Source organism: Girardinichthys multiradiatus, chromosome 15 (genome assembly GCF_021462225.1).
Source record: "Girardinichthys multiradiatus isolate DD_20200921_A chromosome 15, DD_fGirMul_XY1, whole genome shotgun sequence".
Taxonomy (NCBI): domain Eukaryota; kingdom Metazoa; phylum Chordata; class Actinopteri; order Cyprinodontiformes; family Goodeidae; genus Girardinichthys; species Girardinichthys multiradiatus.
The window spans coordinates 32,752,666-32,767,404 of NC_061808.1; the positions used below are offsets into that span (position 1 = coordinate 32,752,666).

Genomic DNA, 14,739 nt, shown 5'->3' on the forward strand with positions numbered 1-14,739 from the left:
AGCCCTTGATTTTCAAATCTCAGCTAGCTATTTGGAGATGTTTCACTGGAACTTTTTCCTGACTGAAGGCCTAAGTCTGTGTGGAGTGAGTATTAGGTCTTTCAACAGGTCTAATGATGGATTTCTTCACAGAAAATAATGTCCTCCTTTGAACCATAATGCACGTTATTCTCATCTAAATCCCACTGAAAACCTTTTTAGTATTATTGCAAGTGATATTTACAAAAATGATAGTGGAAAACCTTTGTGAAGCCATCTTTACCACATGAAGGAAGGTTTTCTTCCACCTACTGGAAAGACTAGCATCAAGCATTCCTAAAAAATTTTTTATTAGTCCAGAAGAAAAGTATTGCTACTTTTAGTCTAATTCTCCCATTTCTTCTATTTCATTTTGAAGCAAAACCTACAACAGTGTTATGCCGGTTCATCCTGATCAAGAACTAGTTCTAAAATCAGTTTAGCCTTAGAAATGAATGAATGTTCACAGTTATACCAAAGGTGTGAAATAACTCTAAACATTTTTATATTTTAGATTCTTCAAAACAGCCTCCCTTTGCTCTGATTACTGCTTTGCACCCTTAGCAATCTCTCCCTGAACTTCATGAGGTGGCCGCCTGAAATGGTTTTCCATAGAGTCTTGAAAGAACTTCTCAAAGGTTCATTGAAAGACGGCCAAAGGTAAATATTTCAATCACAGCTAAGGGCGGCTACTTTAAAGAATCTAAAATAAAAATAACATTTAAAGTTCTTTTGCAATTTTTTGTTTGCTACAGAATTCAATTTGTTCATTCATAGCCTTGATGCCTTCATGGAGAATCTACAGTGCCTTGCGAAAGTACTCGGCCCCCTTGAACTTTTCAACCTCTTGCCACATTTCAGGCTTCAAACATAAAGATATAAAATTCTAATATTTTGTGAAGAATCAACAACAAGTGGGACACAATCGTGAAGTGGAATGAATATTATGTGTCAAACCTTTTTAACAAATAAAAAACTGAAAAGTGGGGCGTGCAATATTATTCGGCCCCTTTACTTTCAGTGGAGCAAACTCACTCCAGAAGTTCAGTGAGGATCTCTGAATGATCCAATGTTGTCCCAAATGACTGATGAAGATAAATAGAATCCACCTGTGTGTAATCAAGTCTCTGTATAAATGCACCTGCTCTGTGATAGTCTCAGGGTTCTGTTCAAAGTGCAGAGAGCATCATGAAGACCAAGGAACACACCAGGCAGGTCCGAGATTTAAACATCCCAAGGAGCACTGTGCAAGCAATCATATTGAAATGGAAGGAGCATCACACCACTGCAAATCTACCAAGACCTGGCCGTCCCTCTAAACTCTCATCTCGAACAAGGAGAAGACTAATCAGAGATGCAGCCAAGAGGCCCATGATCACTCTGGATGAACTGCAGAGATCTACAGCTGAGGTGGGAGAGTCTGTCCATAGGACAACAATCAGTCGTACACTGCACAAATCTGGCCTTTATGGAAGAGTGGCAAGAAGAAAGCCATTTCTCAAATATATCCATAAAAAGTCTCGTTTAAGGTTTGCCACAAGCCACCTGTGGGACACACCAAACATGTGGAAGAAGGTGCTCTGGTCAGATGAAACCAAAATCAAACTGTTTGGCCACAACGCAAAACAATGTTTGGTGTAAAAGCAACACAGCTCATCACCCTGAACACACCATCCCCACTGTCAAACATGGTGGTGGCAGCATCATGGTTTGGGCCTGCTTTTCGTCAGCAGGGACAGGGAAGATGGTCAAAATTGATGGGAAGATGTATGGGGCCAAATACAGGACCATTCTGGAACAAAACCTGTTGAGAGTCTGCAAGAGACCTGAGACTGGGACGGAGATTTATCTTCCAACAAGACAATGATCCAAAACATAAAGCCAAATCTACAATGGAATGGTTCACAAATAAACGTATCCAGGTGTTGGAATGGCCAAGTCAAAGTCCAGACCTGAATCCAATTGAGCATCTGTGGAAAGAGCTGAAGACTGCTGTTCACGAACACTCTCCATCCAACCTCACTGAGCTCCAGCTGTTTTGCAAGAAGAATGGGCAAGAATTTCACTCTCTCGATGTGCAGAACTGATAGAGACATACCCCAAGCGACTTGCAGCTGTAATTGCAGCAAAGGGTGGCGCTACAAAGTATCAATGCAAGGGGGCCGAATATTGCACGCCCCACTTTTCAGTTTTTTATTGGTTAAAAAAGTTTGACACATCCAATAAATTTCATTCCACTTCACGATTGTGTCCCACTTGTTGTTGATTCTTCACAAAAAATTTGAATTTTATTACTTTATGTTTGAAGCCTGAAATGTGCCAAGAGGTTGTCTAAGAAACATTGTAATATGTCTTCACTTTGAAATGTAATAACTCACAGCACTGTATAAAGTTATGTAAAGACTTTTTATAAAGCAACATCAAGCTATGCACAAAAATAGACTTGTGTCATTCTTGTCATTTTTTTTAACTGCAAACTAAACCAAGTGAATAAAAACATGTGTGACCAGTGATTCCACTTTCTCTAAGTTAATTTTAGCTCAAGTGAAAGTTAAAAAAAGGTTTTCATTTGAGCTGGAGAAAAGTCTCAAAAGGCTCTTCTCCCTGATTTTATACCCCTTCATATTTAACCAAAGCCAGTAATTTATGCTTGTTTACCTCAAACTCTGCCATTGAAGCCATAAGTGAGTTGTCTCTCGGTAAAATATTTTTAAGATAGAATTTAAAAGTAAACATTTTGCATTTTTCATTAAGTATTATTAGGTTTTAAAGATTTCCTTTAGATTCATGGTCTAATTTTTGCAATATTGTGATATTCCCAAAACCTATATTTTATAACCCTTACAATAAGTTTTAAAAAGTCAGGTTAAAAACTAAACAAATCTGTGCATTCTTACCTATTTTACTCCATTTTAAAAGAGTAATCAAACAGTAAATGGTCTTATGAAATCTAGTGAATGAACATACAAAAATGTATTAACGAAGAACAAAATCAAGCTGGAAGGAAAAATTATAATTATTATTGTTCACTTTCATGAAAAACTAAATAAATTTAACTTTTCTGTAAACAAGATTTTAGGTGAATAAAAAGGTCAAGAGCATCAGTCCTTCAATCACACGCTTTGCCAAAAATTGGCACAAAGTGATTTTGGCAAAAGACAATATTAATTAAAAGTAAAGATTTAAAAACATTTTATGATCAACTCACCTTTCTTATCTTTTGGCTTCCCAAAAACCTCTTATCAAAAGGGTACTTTCATTTTACTGCTCTTCTCTAGAGACACACTGTTACCAGAACCAAGTAAAAGCCTTTGATTTAACTTCCTGACGAATCTTTGCCGAGTCAAACACTTGTCAGGCTTGTTGAACAAGATAATTTTTAACAAATGCTCATGTGAGTGTCTCAACACTTTGACTGCGCCGATTGTCCTGTCAGGACAAATATATGCATCATGTCTTCTCAAAGTGCCACTGCGTAGCTGGAGGACGTGCCTATTTCCTTCAACAATTCTTCCGTATTCATACCAAGCTGATCCTGTTTTTGTGTGCGTGCGTCAACACACAAAGCCAAAAACAGGCTTACATACTTAACTTTCAGAGAAATAAAGATGATGACACACTCAAAATTTCAAACATCTTGCAGTTTATCTTTGATCTCTGGAGAAAGATTCAGACATTAGCAGAGTGGCGCTTCAGACCAAACACTGCATAAACCATTTCTCTGATGTGTCATTTCTCAGATGGGGTGCATTCTGATCTCTGTCTGGAAATGAGGTATATCATTTCAGCTGGTTGTAAAGCTATTCCCGTGGTACATTTAAAAAATATGGTTCAGGTTCCTTTGGTTGTTTAATCCATTGTTCAGTTGTCTATTCCTAACTTTGTCCAAAGTCTATAAGCTAGCTCAATTTTCTCCCCATATTAGCTCATATTTCTGAAGAAAACTCTGGATTTATACATTACACTGTTGTTTTAGTTATGTTAGCTTATGATGAGCCGGCCATCCTTGCATTGTTCTTTCAAATTATTATTTTTTTTTTCAAATTTTGTTTTTGACAAATGAAGAAATTCAAGTGGTCAAGTTTTGTCTCTCTCTGAATTTCTTCATTTGTAATGGCAGCTGAATCATCACAGTTACATGATACACTTTTGCTGGTACAAAAGATAACTCGTCTCCTGTAGTGGACAATTGTAGCTATGACAGCCTATTGGTATTACAGTGATTTTTGGTTCCCTTGAATTCAATCTCATACTGTTCCTAGGAATACTGCCCAATCATGTCAATGAGCAGCAGTAACCACATGTATCCCTTTGCAAGGGGTAAAAATTGCCACAAGCGAGGGTAAACCATTTTCTATAGAGGTATTGGTGAAATTTCTAGAAACCTCATACTAGGTCCTCAGCCTGGTATGAGGAACCTCTCTCTTACCAAAGATGCACAACTGTCTAGTGGGTACTGGACTGTGTGCAGCACTGGGTTGTAACCTCACCGAACCACCCCTAGCATGATTGTAACTGAAGGACAGTGAGGCCCTCTTTTTTTTTCTTTTTGAACATTCAACTACGCGGGTCAGCAACCATTATCTTTTTCACAAGGCAGTTAGAGGAATCTTGTGTCTTTGTTTAAACTTACAGTGCGTGTATGTATGCTTTAAGCAACTGATTACAATCTTTTTGAAAGACAATAGAGTTAAGTTGTTTAACAGGTTTGTTGTAAAACCTGTCAAAAAAACTCATATTCAAACCAGACAGTACAATCCAAACAAGCAGGAATGAGACTGTAACCAAAAACCAGACAAAGAGGTTACAGAAGGGATAAAAAAAAAAATAATAAATTGACTTAAACATTTTCACTAAAACAAGTAAAAACACTTCCAAACATGGCACAAATGGTTGGAAGCCCATTTCCACCACTCTGACGAAAAAACAAAACTTATCTCATAATTATGACTTAGCTATCTCATAATTATGAGATGGTTTCTTATAATTATGACTTAGCTGCCTTATTATTATGAGATAACCAAGTCATAATTATGACTGGACCCAGCACTTCGGGAGACTAAGATGTTTGTGTCTAAAGAACTGGTGTGGTGCTTGCATACTAAACATGAGGTAGGCTACTGTAATCATACTTTTTTCACATCATAAATTCTTACAGTGTTAAATATCGTTTCAATATATTAGATACTCTGTTTTTAGCATGTGGAACAAACCAATGAATTTGCCTATTAGATCCCAAAACATAATATTTATACAAAACAGTTCATTATATTATACTATTTTTATTATGCTTGAAGTGTGCTTGAAATTGTTTACTTTTTCAAATTATATAAAAAATTGTAAAACTCCGGTCAGTTTGAACTTCCTTTTGAGTTGGTACAGTCCACCTGAACCATCGGTTTCGCTTCCAGTCAGTCGCGCTTGCAAGCATAAAACACAAGCTAAGCATAGCTGTGTACAACGGTAAGAAACGTGGATTTGTTAATTAAAACTGGATCTGTAACATAAGCTAGCATAGTATAAAGTAATCAATTTGACATATTGACGATAGCTAATCTTTAAGATAGCTTTAGGGGATGCTTTGCTACTTTAAAGCTAACATTTTCCATTTTTTCAGTCCACAGCCAGGTGGGTTGGAGAAATGTTGTCTTGCCTTTTCGGTAACAGTTAATACCTGAACCTTACGTAATTGGTACTTTTTTATTTGCTGTAATGACACATATTCAGTTTACCATAAAGTTGTGGTGTAAAAACTGGTATGTAATTCGTAGATACTGCCTCTTGCCCCCAAATCACTCTTTACTGGCTTCTTATGCTATTTGCGACTCCAAAACAATACCTTTTAGGTGTGTGTATTTTTTTATGTTAAACTAAAATATGTCATGACATTTTATTCCATGTATAGGAAGAAATCTGGATTTGTACTTTCCATAGATTAAAGAATATGTACAAAATGTATGTCTGACAAAGACGAACAGACTTCATTGCAAAGTATTGTTCTGGATGTAATTAAAAACTTAAAACTGTCAATTTTTTAAAATTCATAATGACTTTGTAGCTGCAGTGCCTCTTTTTCCTTTGTTTATTTATTTTTTATTTTTTTTAAATAATTGACAATAGTTTAAGCAACTATTTGTAACCCATTTAAGAAAATGCTAAACATTTTTTCTTTCTTCAAATCTATTGCAATGATTTTATCAGTTTGCTAAACTAAAAACCTAAACAATTTGTGTTTACTTTTGTAGAGTGCAGATTTTTTCAGAATGACTGAAGACGAGGTGTGGTGCCACTGCATTTTCACAAGAGCCTTTTCTGATCACGTAAGGTAATGTACAAAGTGACTTCTCTGCTATAGCGTGTCTCTCCATTCCTCTACTCAAAGGCCTCTATATGCTCCACTGCTGTCTTGTTTAATTTTCAGTGTCTTTCTTGGTCTGTTGTTAAACACAAGGTGAATTGGAACTGTACAGCTCTTTGTAATTACCAAGCAATACTTGTGTATCTTATATGTACATTTAAAAAGGTTTCTTAACAGTTATTGTTTCATTTTGTAACATGCTTTCTCTGTAGCTTACTAATCCCCCCTCCCCCCTCAAGTTCAAATGTTTGATCTTGCTTCCTTACCCCCACACTGAATTAATAGTTCTTGTGAATTCACAGCTTTATGACTTCAGACATTGGCTTTTTCAATAGAAAACAAAAGTAAAAGTTCCTAAATATTTTTGTGAAATACTTTATTTGAAATGTTGAAACACTTTAAAAGTTGTCCTTCTATCACCTGAAGAACATTTCCAGGATTAAAGGACTAATGTCTCAACAATATCTAGAGAAACTCATCCATGAGTTTATCTTTAGGCGCATTGATTACTGCAACAGTGTCTTCACAGGCCTGCCTAGTCAACCAGACAGCTGCAGCTGATTCAGAAGAATGTTGCTGCTGGCATTCCCACAAAGACCATGAAGATAGAGTACATCAGCGCAGTTCTAAAGTCCTTCCACTGGCTCCCTTGAGCTCACAGAATAAAAGGACCTGTTGTCATAGCAACCTTCCAGACCACTCAGATCTTCTGGTTCTGATCTATTCTGCATCACTAGAACCAAATATGGAGAAGCAGCTTTCAGCTTCTATGCTCCACTAATCTGGAACAAACTCCCACAAAACTACAAAACAGCCAAAACACTGAGTTCCTTTAAATCAAGGCTGAAAATCCACCTGTTTAGAGCTGCCTTTGATTAGTAGGAAATGGAATTTGATTACCCTTATGATTTTGATGCATTGATATTTTCTCAATGACTTTGTTGAATACTTGATTGATGATTTTATGATGTAAAGCACTTTGGACTGCATTTCTGCTGAAATGTGCTACACAAATCAACTTGACTTAAAGTTTAACCTTGGTCAAAACATTTGACAAAAAAGAAAGTGCTGAATAGCATTGTGAGTGACCAGATGATTAGTGTTTTAGGTACAATTATAATTTATTGCATTACTTTGTTTATATTATATCAGAAACATCTGATAATGGTCTTGTGCATCTTTCCTTTCAGTGTATGATCACAGAATGGATGACCTGGGTGATTTCCTGAGACAAAGGAAGATTCCTAAGGAAACCATCAAGACCATGTTGAAAGAGAAGGTAGTTCAGTGAAAAAGAAAATCACAGTATTTAAAAAACAGCAGTTTTTAAGGTATTTTTAAGCATATTATCTGATGGCAAAATATTTTAATCCATATTATCTAATCAAACTTAAATTACATGTGATTGTGTTGCCACCTTTGTTTTAAAGTAATTATATTTCACTGTTCTCATTTAGATTGATGCCAACGTGATCCAGCTGATGACAGATGAAGAGTTAGAGTTATTTGCCATTATATGGTGACTTCCTAGCACTGTTAGGATATTGTAAAAGAAGGGAAAATGGCACCCCAAACAGTCACAAATCAAAACTGTTTGAGCGCCTGAAATCAAAACTGGGTAAAAGAACTGCTGATAAAGATGGCTGCAGTACGGAACAAGATGAGAAATCTGAAACAATTGTAAAGACGAACACTCTGAAGTCAAAGAGAAAAATAGAAATAGGCTGGATGGCTTACGATGAAGAAAAACTGGCTTTTAAACAAGTGAGATAAAAAAAGTGAGATAATACAAATGGCAGCTGCCGTATTCTTTCCAAATGGAAGAAGTAGATAAGGGGCCTTAGCAGATTATGAGGTAGATCTTAAAGATTATCAAGAAGTGCCAGTTGATGACAAAATCAGAGTTGGCCAATTGTGTAATGATACAAAACACCCTATTATTAGGTTTTATCTAACCACACGTAAAAAGAAGGATAACCAGTCAGTCAAGATGAAGTTTTGTCTTCACCATTTTCAAGATCAAGATCAATACTTTTTCTGAAACGTCTCATAATTATGAGATAAGTTATTGATTTTTTTTTATCAGAGTGGCGGAAAAGGGCTTCCATACTGTGTAAAGGTAAGACATAGAAGAATATTTTTCAAGTGGAACCACTATTGTAACTGTTACTATGTTGGATTTATTTGTGATTAAACAAAGCAAAAATCTAATTTTTTAACCTGGCTAAACGTTTTTTTTCTAAATAAACATTGCAAAATACCATGACAATTCTTTTTAAATCCTAGGAGAACCCCCAGGTTGTATTCATCAGTATCTCGACTATGACTGAAGTAAATTTGGACTGAATCAGTTTAAGCATATTTGTTCCACAAAGGTTTTAGTGGACAATGTGCCAGGCAAAACTGGGATTTTGGCACAATTAAGCCAAATGTGCCAAAACTGTCCCAAATGTGTTTTTCATCTCATAAAAGGGTATCTGGTTAAATAAAAGTGGTGATTTCCATTGTAGGACTTCTTCTGCATATGACAAGACCTTTGGCTATGACATCCTGTGTATCATCAAAATGTACAATTGCGCACAACATAAATTCAATATAATAGAAAGAAATAAAAGTAAATTGTATCCTTTTATCCTCAACTGGGGGAATTTTATTGGAAAAAAAAGACTTAGCACTGAAAAACAATGTAAACAGATGTGCAAAAAAACTATCAATAAAAACATTGCGAACAAATGTACAAGAACTGTTGGAATAATTGAATATAGATTTATCTTATATTTTCTCCTATTCTTTAACTTAACTATTTGATCTCATAATCTTTCATGATGTATGTGTGAGAAAGGATGTGTGAGTTTGTCTGCAGGCAAAGATCATAAATGGTGCTGAACTAGCAGAGAAGGAAGCAGTCCAGTTGAGGAGGTCATAAAGATGAAGGCTGATTACACTCAACAAAAAGTCACAGCTGACCCTACCAGTTGAAGGGGACTGTGGAAATGTGTTGTTAATGTATAAAGCTGTTTATGACCTGTTTACGATGCAGTTGTTGTTTTCCCCCATCCTTTAGAGAACAATGTTTTTGTAAACTAGGGACCCCCGAAAGACAATAAAAAGAGGAAGCGGTCGGATAGGCTTCAGAGCGGTGTGAGATCTGTAACTGAGCAAATCTTGACCGTTTCTCCTCGCAAAGCGAGTAAAAGGAACTAATACTTTGTCCCTCTTTTCTTTTTGTGTTGTTATAAGTATTGTTAGGTTGGTTAAACCTGACATTAATTTGGTCCTTCGAGAGCCGGATTCCAACTACGCCTGATGGTTCCAGCGGGTCGGTAGACTCCAGGAAAAGACCGTGCGCACGGCTGTTTTCAACAGGAAGACACACAGACCCTTTCCGGGACTGGATTTCGGCCCGCCCGCTGGAGTCTGATGGCTGACGGAACTCTGAGAGAGAGAGGAGAGGACAAAGTGGTGAGTTGAATCTGGATTTAAAACAAAAGTGTGACGAATGACTGGGGGTCATTGCGTAAAGTAAACAAACCCTGTAAACCTAGGCACTGACAGGTAACAGCAGTGCGCCGGAGTTCTGCTTAAAGTATTAGTAAAAAATACTGAAAATTCCGAGGTTATAGGGGACGACAGAGTCCTCTTAAGTATTAAGAAAGTAATACTAAAATTCCGTGTTTCCAGAACGGCGGAGTCTGCGTTTAAGTATTTTAAACAACAAAAAATACTAAGTAAAATCCGCGTTTAAATGTGTGTACGTGAGAAATAAATGGAGGATTTAAACCACTAGGTTTTACCTCATACCAAAAACAGTGGGATTGTAAGTGACTAACTTTTGTGGAAGCAAAGGCAAGAATTCTCCACTCGAAAGAGTTGAAGTGAGAATTACCACAAAAGGAGATTTTTCTGTCACCCTACTGAAGAGAAAAGTCCAGTATTTAGAATACCCTAGGTATTTATATGCTGGACCAAATTTTAATAAAAAAAATGGGAAAAGGGTGATTTAAATACACTAAAATGAATAATAATGTAAAGATTGGAAATTTATGGAAGCACAGGATCAAATGAAAATATTAAAATGAAAATATTTAGATAAATGGATAACCACATGTCATTATGATCGTCGTTTAAACTCTAAAAAAAAAAAAATTAGGTGATCTATAGGATGCAATAATTAAAAGTACATTAAAAGTAAACGTGATTTAAGAAAAATGGACAAAGCAGTAATGTAGATGAGGATGTAGATTATTGCTTAAAAATAACTAAAAAGAGAGAAATGTGATGCAGGAGACAAGAATGGACGTTTTTGTGGAAAGCAGAAAAGGTCAGAGGGCTAAGAAGTAATTTTTGATAGACTTGCAAAGTGGAATAGCAGGACAGAAGAAGGGGAGTGAAAGAGTAGGTGGAAAGTTTTGTTTTGTACCAAAGATCTGATGAGGTTTGACAGGATTGGATGGGATAAAATGAGTCCCTTTGGTGAATAAATCCATCCCCACCATGGCTGTACCTCATGTATGTTTTATATGTGTTTATTTTTTATTATTATTGTTTTGAGATGCTGAAGGCTGTTGATACAGCGTGTCACGGAGGTTCATGGCATGACATGGGTTTTTTCTGTGTAACCTTAGAAAATATTTTACTATTTTTAATAGCCAGAGTGAAACAAAAAGAGGAATAACCTTTTGAAGAATATAGGATTAGACTGACAAAAGTGTTTAAAATACATAGTGGTCTACAATAAGCAAGGAGTTTATTAACAGCAGTTAAAAAAATGCACTACATGCTGGTTCCAGGGATGCAATTAATACCTGGGTAAGGAGATATTTTATAGGGTTCCCCACAGTAAATCTAGAAGACTATGTAAATCATGCCCTCCATGCAGAAAAAGTTATGAAATAAAAATAAAAAAAAGGTAAATAAATAATAAATAGGCAACACCTTTTTTTCAGCAAGAAGAAGTTATTATTAAAACAACAGAGGAAGAGAACAAATTAGAGGCAGAGGACAAAAACCGCAGGGGTCAGAGAGGAGTGAGTAGAGGAGATTACAGACAATACACATCAGGGTGTTGATGTTAAAAAAGGAGTAGGACCACCTTATTACCACTATTCACTGGTTGTTCCAAATAAGCCACCCCTAGACGTAGGGACAGCTTTACTAACAGAAGGAAGAAATGTCATTACTCGACTACAAGATCAGATGACACCAGATGATATACATATTACCATGTGGTATAAAAATACTCCTGGACAAGATAAAATTTATGAAGAAGCATTAAATAAAGTAACCCCTATAAAAGTCATGGTAACCTATGTTTATGCAGATGGGAAGAGTACCTCAGTTGCTGAAGTAGTGTTAGAGAAAGACACTAGGAAGCTCTGCAACATGTGGTCACCTCCACACATATCTTTATTCAAGGATAAAGAACTCAAGTAGCATGATATGGGAAGAATAGTGCAGAGGGGAAAAGATGCCACAGACTGGTTTGTAACAATAATGAATACAGAAACCAGTGAATCCACAGGATTAATTAGAAAATTATTATTATGGACAGTGACAGTGCAACAAGGAATACATTTGCATACAAAACAACAATGAGAAATATTCCTTACTGAACAGGAGGAACAGTGTTTGAATGAAGTCCCTGATAAATTATGGTCAAAAGACCGTACTGATGTGGGTTTAGTAAAGGAGCATTACCTGTTCAAATTAGAGCAAAAACAGAATACAGGCCCAGAATAAATAATACCCTTTGAAACATGATGCACGTGAAGGAATAAAACCAGTAATAAAGGATTTAATAACTGCAGGGGTGATAATAAAATGCGAGGATTCACCATGTAACACCTCCATTTTTCCAGTTAAAAAACAAGCTCCATCAACAGGAAAGATAGTCAGTTCTGGTTTGCATTTACTTTTGAGGGACAAAGATATACTTATACCAGACTACCTCAAGGCTACTGTGAAAGTTCAACTATATACTTTCAGGAAATGAGTGCAAGTATGGCCAAGTTTGACCCTCCAGGAGGTAGTCAGGGTTGATTATATGTTGATGATGTGCTATTAGCCTCTCCTGATGAGGAAACCTGTAAAAATGATACCATAGCATTATTAAAACATTTAGCAGAAGAAGGACACAAAGTTAGTAAAAAGAAACTTCAATTGTGTAAAAATGAGGTTAAATATCTAGGCCACAATCTTGGCGCAGGATGACGCACAATTGTAGAAGAAAGAAAGACTGCAATATTACAAGGTCCAAAACCAGTAATAAAAAAGCAAATAATGTCCTTCCTCGGACTAACTAATTATTGTAGAAACTGGGTGCCAAATTATGCAGAAATAGTAGCTCCATTAAACAAACTAATGTATGAGGAAGAGCTGAAAATGACGTCTGAACTAAAATGGAGTGTAGAAGCTGAAGAAGCATTTACCAACATAAAACAAGTTCTAGTTTCCAGTACTGCTTTAGCATTACCAGATTATAGTAAACCGTTTGTTCAGATGGTAGATTGCAAGGGACATTTTATGACTTCAGTTCTGGTTCAACAACATGGAGATAAAATGAAAATAATAGCCTATTTCTTTTCAAAACTAGATAGTGTTGCATGTGTGTAACTATATTATGTGAGAGCTGTAATTGCTGCAATAGGGTTGTTTCACCTTTTAACCTTAAGAGTTTCCCATGCAGTTTCAGTATTGATACTGCAGAATTAGGAAAAAAAAAATTAGAAGTGATTTGCAGGATCACAAAATAGTTTATGTGAATGATTTCTCTAAAAGATGAGAGGGAGAAGACACAAACAGGATATGCATTGGTGACAATGGATATAGTGTTAGAAAAGATGCAACAATAAAGCTCACTACAGGAGATAGAAATGTGGAAAAAACATGGAGCCGCATTTAAAGATGAAAACTATATTTGACCAGATAATAAACCTGTCCTACCAAAGAACCTATAAAAGGAAGCAATATTTGAGCCATCGTGTTTCATAATGTCTCAACAGGGGGGAATAGTAGGACAGATATATTAATATTATATAACATATTGATTAAATTCTAAAAAATGCTTATTAAAAAATTTTTGTAAAACATGTTTAGCATGTGTAAAACATCATCCACAAGGGAATTTAAGACAACAAAGGGGACAATTTGCAAAACTAAGATACCCTTTTCAAACAATTCATATGGATTTTATTGAATTAAACCACAGTGAAGGGAAAAAAGTTTTGTTTAGTCATTATAGATGCATTTTCTAAACGGATAGAACTATTTCCAACTAAACATTACAACTACCTCAGGGTTAACACCCTATGAAATGTTATGTGGAACACCATACAGATTACCACAGTTCAAAAATCAGTGGGAGTTAGATGAAGAAGCTAACCTAGTTGATTATATGAGGAGTATGTTAGAAACCAACAGAAATATATTTAAACTAATGAGGAATGTTCTATTTCCCAGCAGGAAAACTAACTAGTGAAACCAGGAGACTGGGTGTTAATAAGGAGTGTAAAGAAGAAGCATTGTTATTTCACCTAAGTGGGAGGACCCATATTAGTTATTATTAACCACTGCAAGGGCAGTAAAATAGCTGAGAGATCAACCTGGATTCACCTTATACATTGTAAAAGATCATTTCGGTTGAAAGCTCCGTCAGGGGAAGTGATTTATAGACTGATAATAGGGTGGACCCAGACATTTCGAGTCTGGAGAGATCCGAAAGTCAGTGAAGAAAATTAAGACACTGGAACCATTTAGAGGAGTGAAAATTTCAGCCAAAATGATTTCTAGATGGATGAACAATGCTTTCCGATGCTGTGTGTTTATATTTTTTTTCTTATATTGATTTTTTTGTTTTTCTGGTACTTCTGGAAACCAGTCAAGATGAATTAGAATGTAACAACATCTGTTATGAGTTATATGAAACAAGTAGCGCTAAATCAAGGTAGGCAAGATAACCTAACTATGTGTACTAAACAAACTTCTTATACTTATGGTATTCAAGTGTGCGTGAAATATAAAACCATAGCTGTGGTGCTGATCCCACTCATTAGCTTGACCAAATGAGGAAGGAAAGGGCAGGATTATAGAAGTTATAAATGGTACTTAACTAATGATAGAAGAGACACCTCATGGTCCATGATGGTAGCTGATGAAGGGAACAATTGGACACCAGAGTGGTGCACCACTGCTTATGCTAGTTATTAAAAGAAGTTGTTTAAGTTCCATAAAGCTGATAATGTAATCCAGGTAACAGAGCGAAGAGAGTGAAAATTATGTTAGAAAAGTTAACCATAGATGACTAAGTACCAGGTTATTACAGGAGTATCAGGAACAAATAATTACTGATTATTGATGGTAGAACA

General features: G+C 36.0%; 1 protein-coding gene across 1 annotated transcript in view; it reads right to left on the reverse strand.

Annotated features, from left to right (window-relative positions):
* LOC124882553 (adhesion G protein-coupled receptor F5-like) overlaps positions 1 to 3,388 on the reverse strand; it is a 44,729-nt gene extending 41,341 nt beyond the window's left edge. The window contains exon 1 of the mRNA XM_047388998.1: positions 3,227 to 3,388. The gene's annotated coding sequence lies outside the window, so the exon portion shown is untranslated. The remainder of the gene's footprint in view (positions 1 to 3,226) is intronic.
* Positions 3,389 to 14,739: the final 11,351 nt, after the last annotated feature.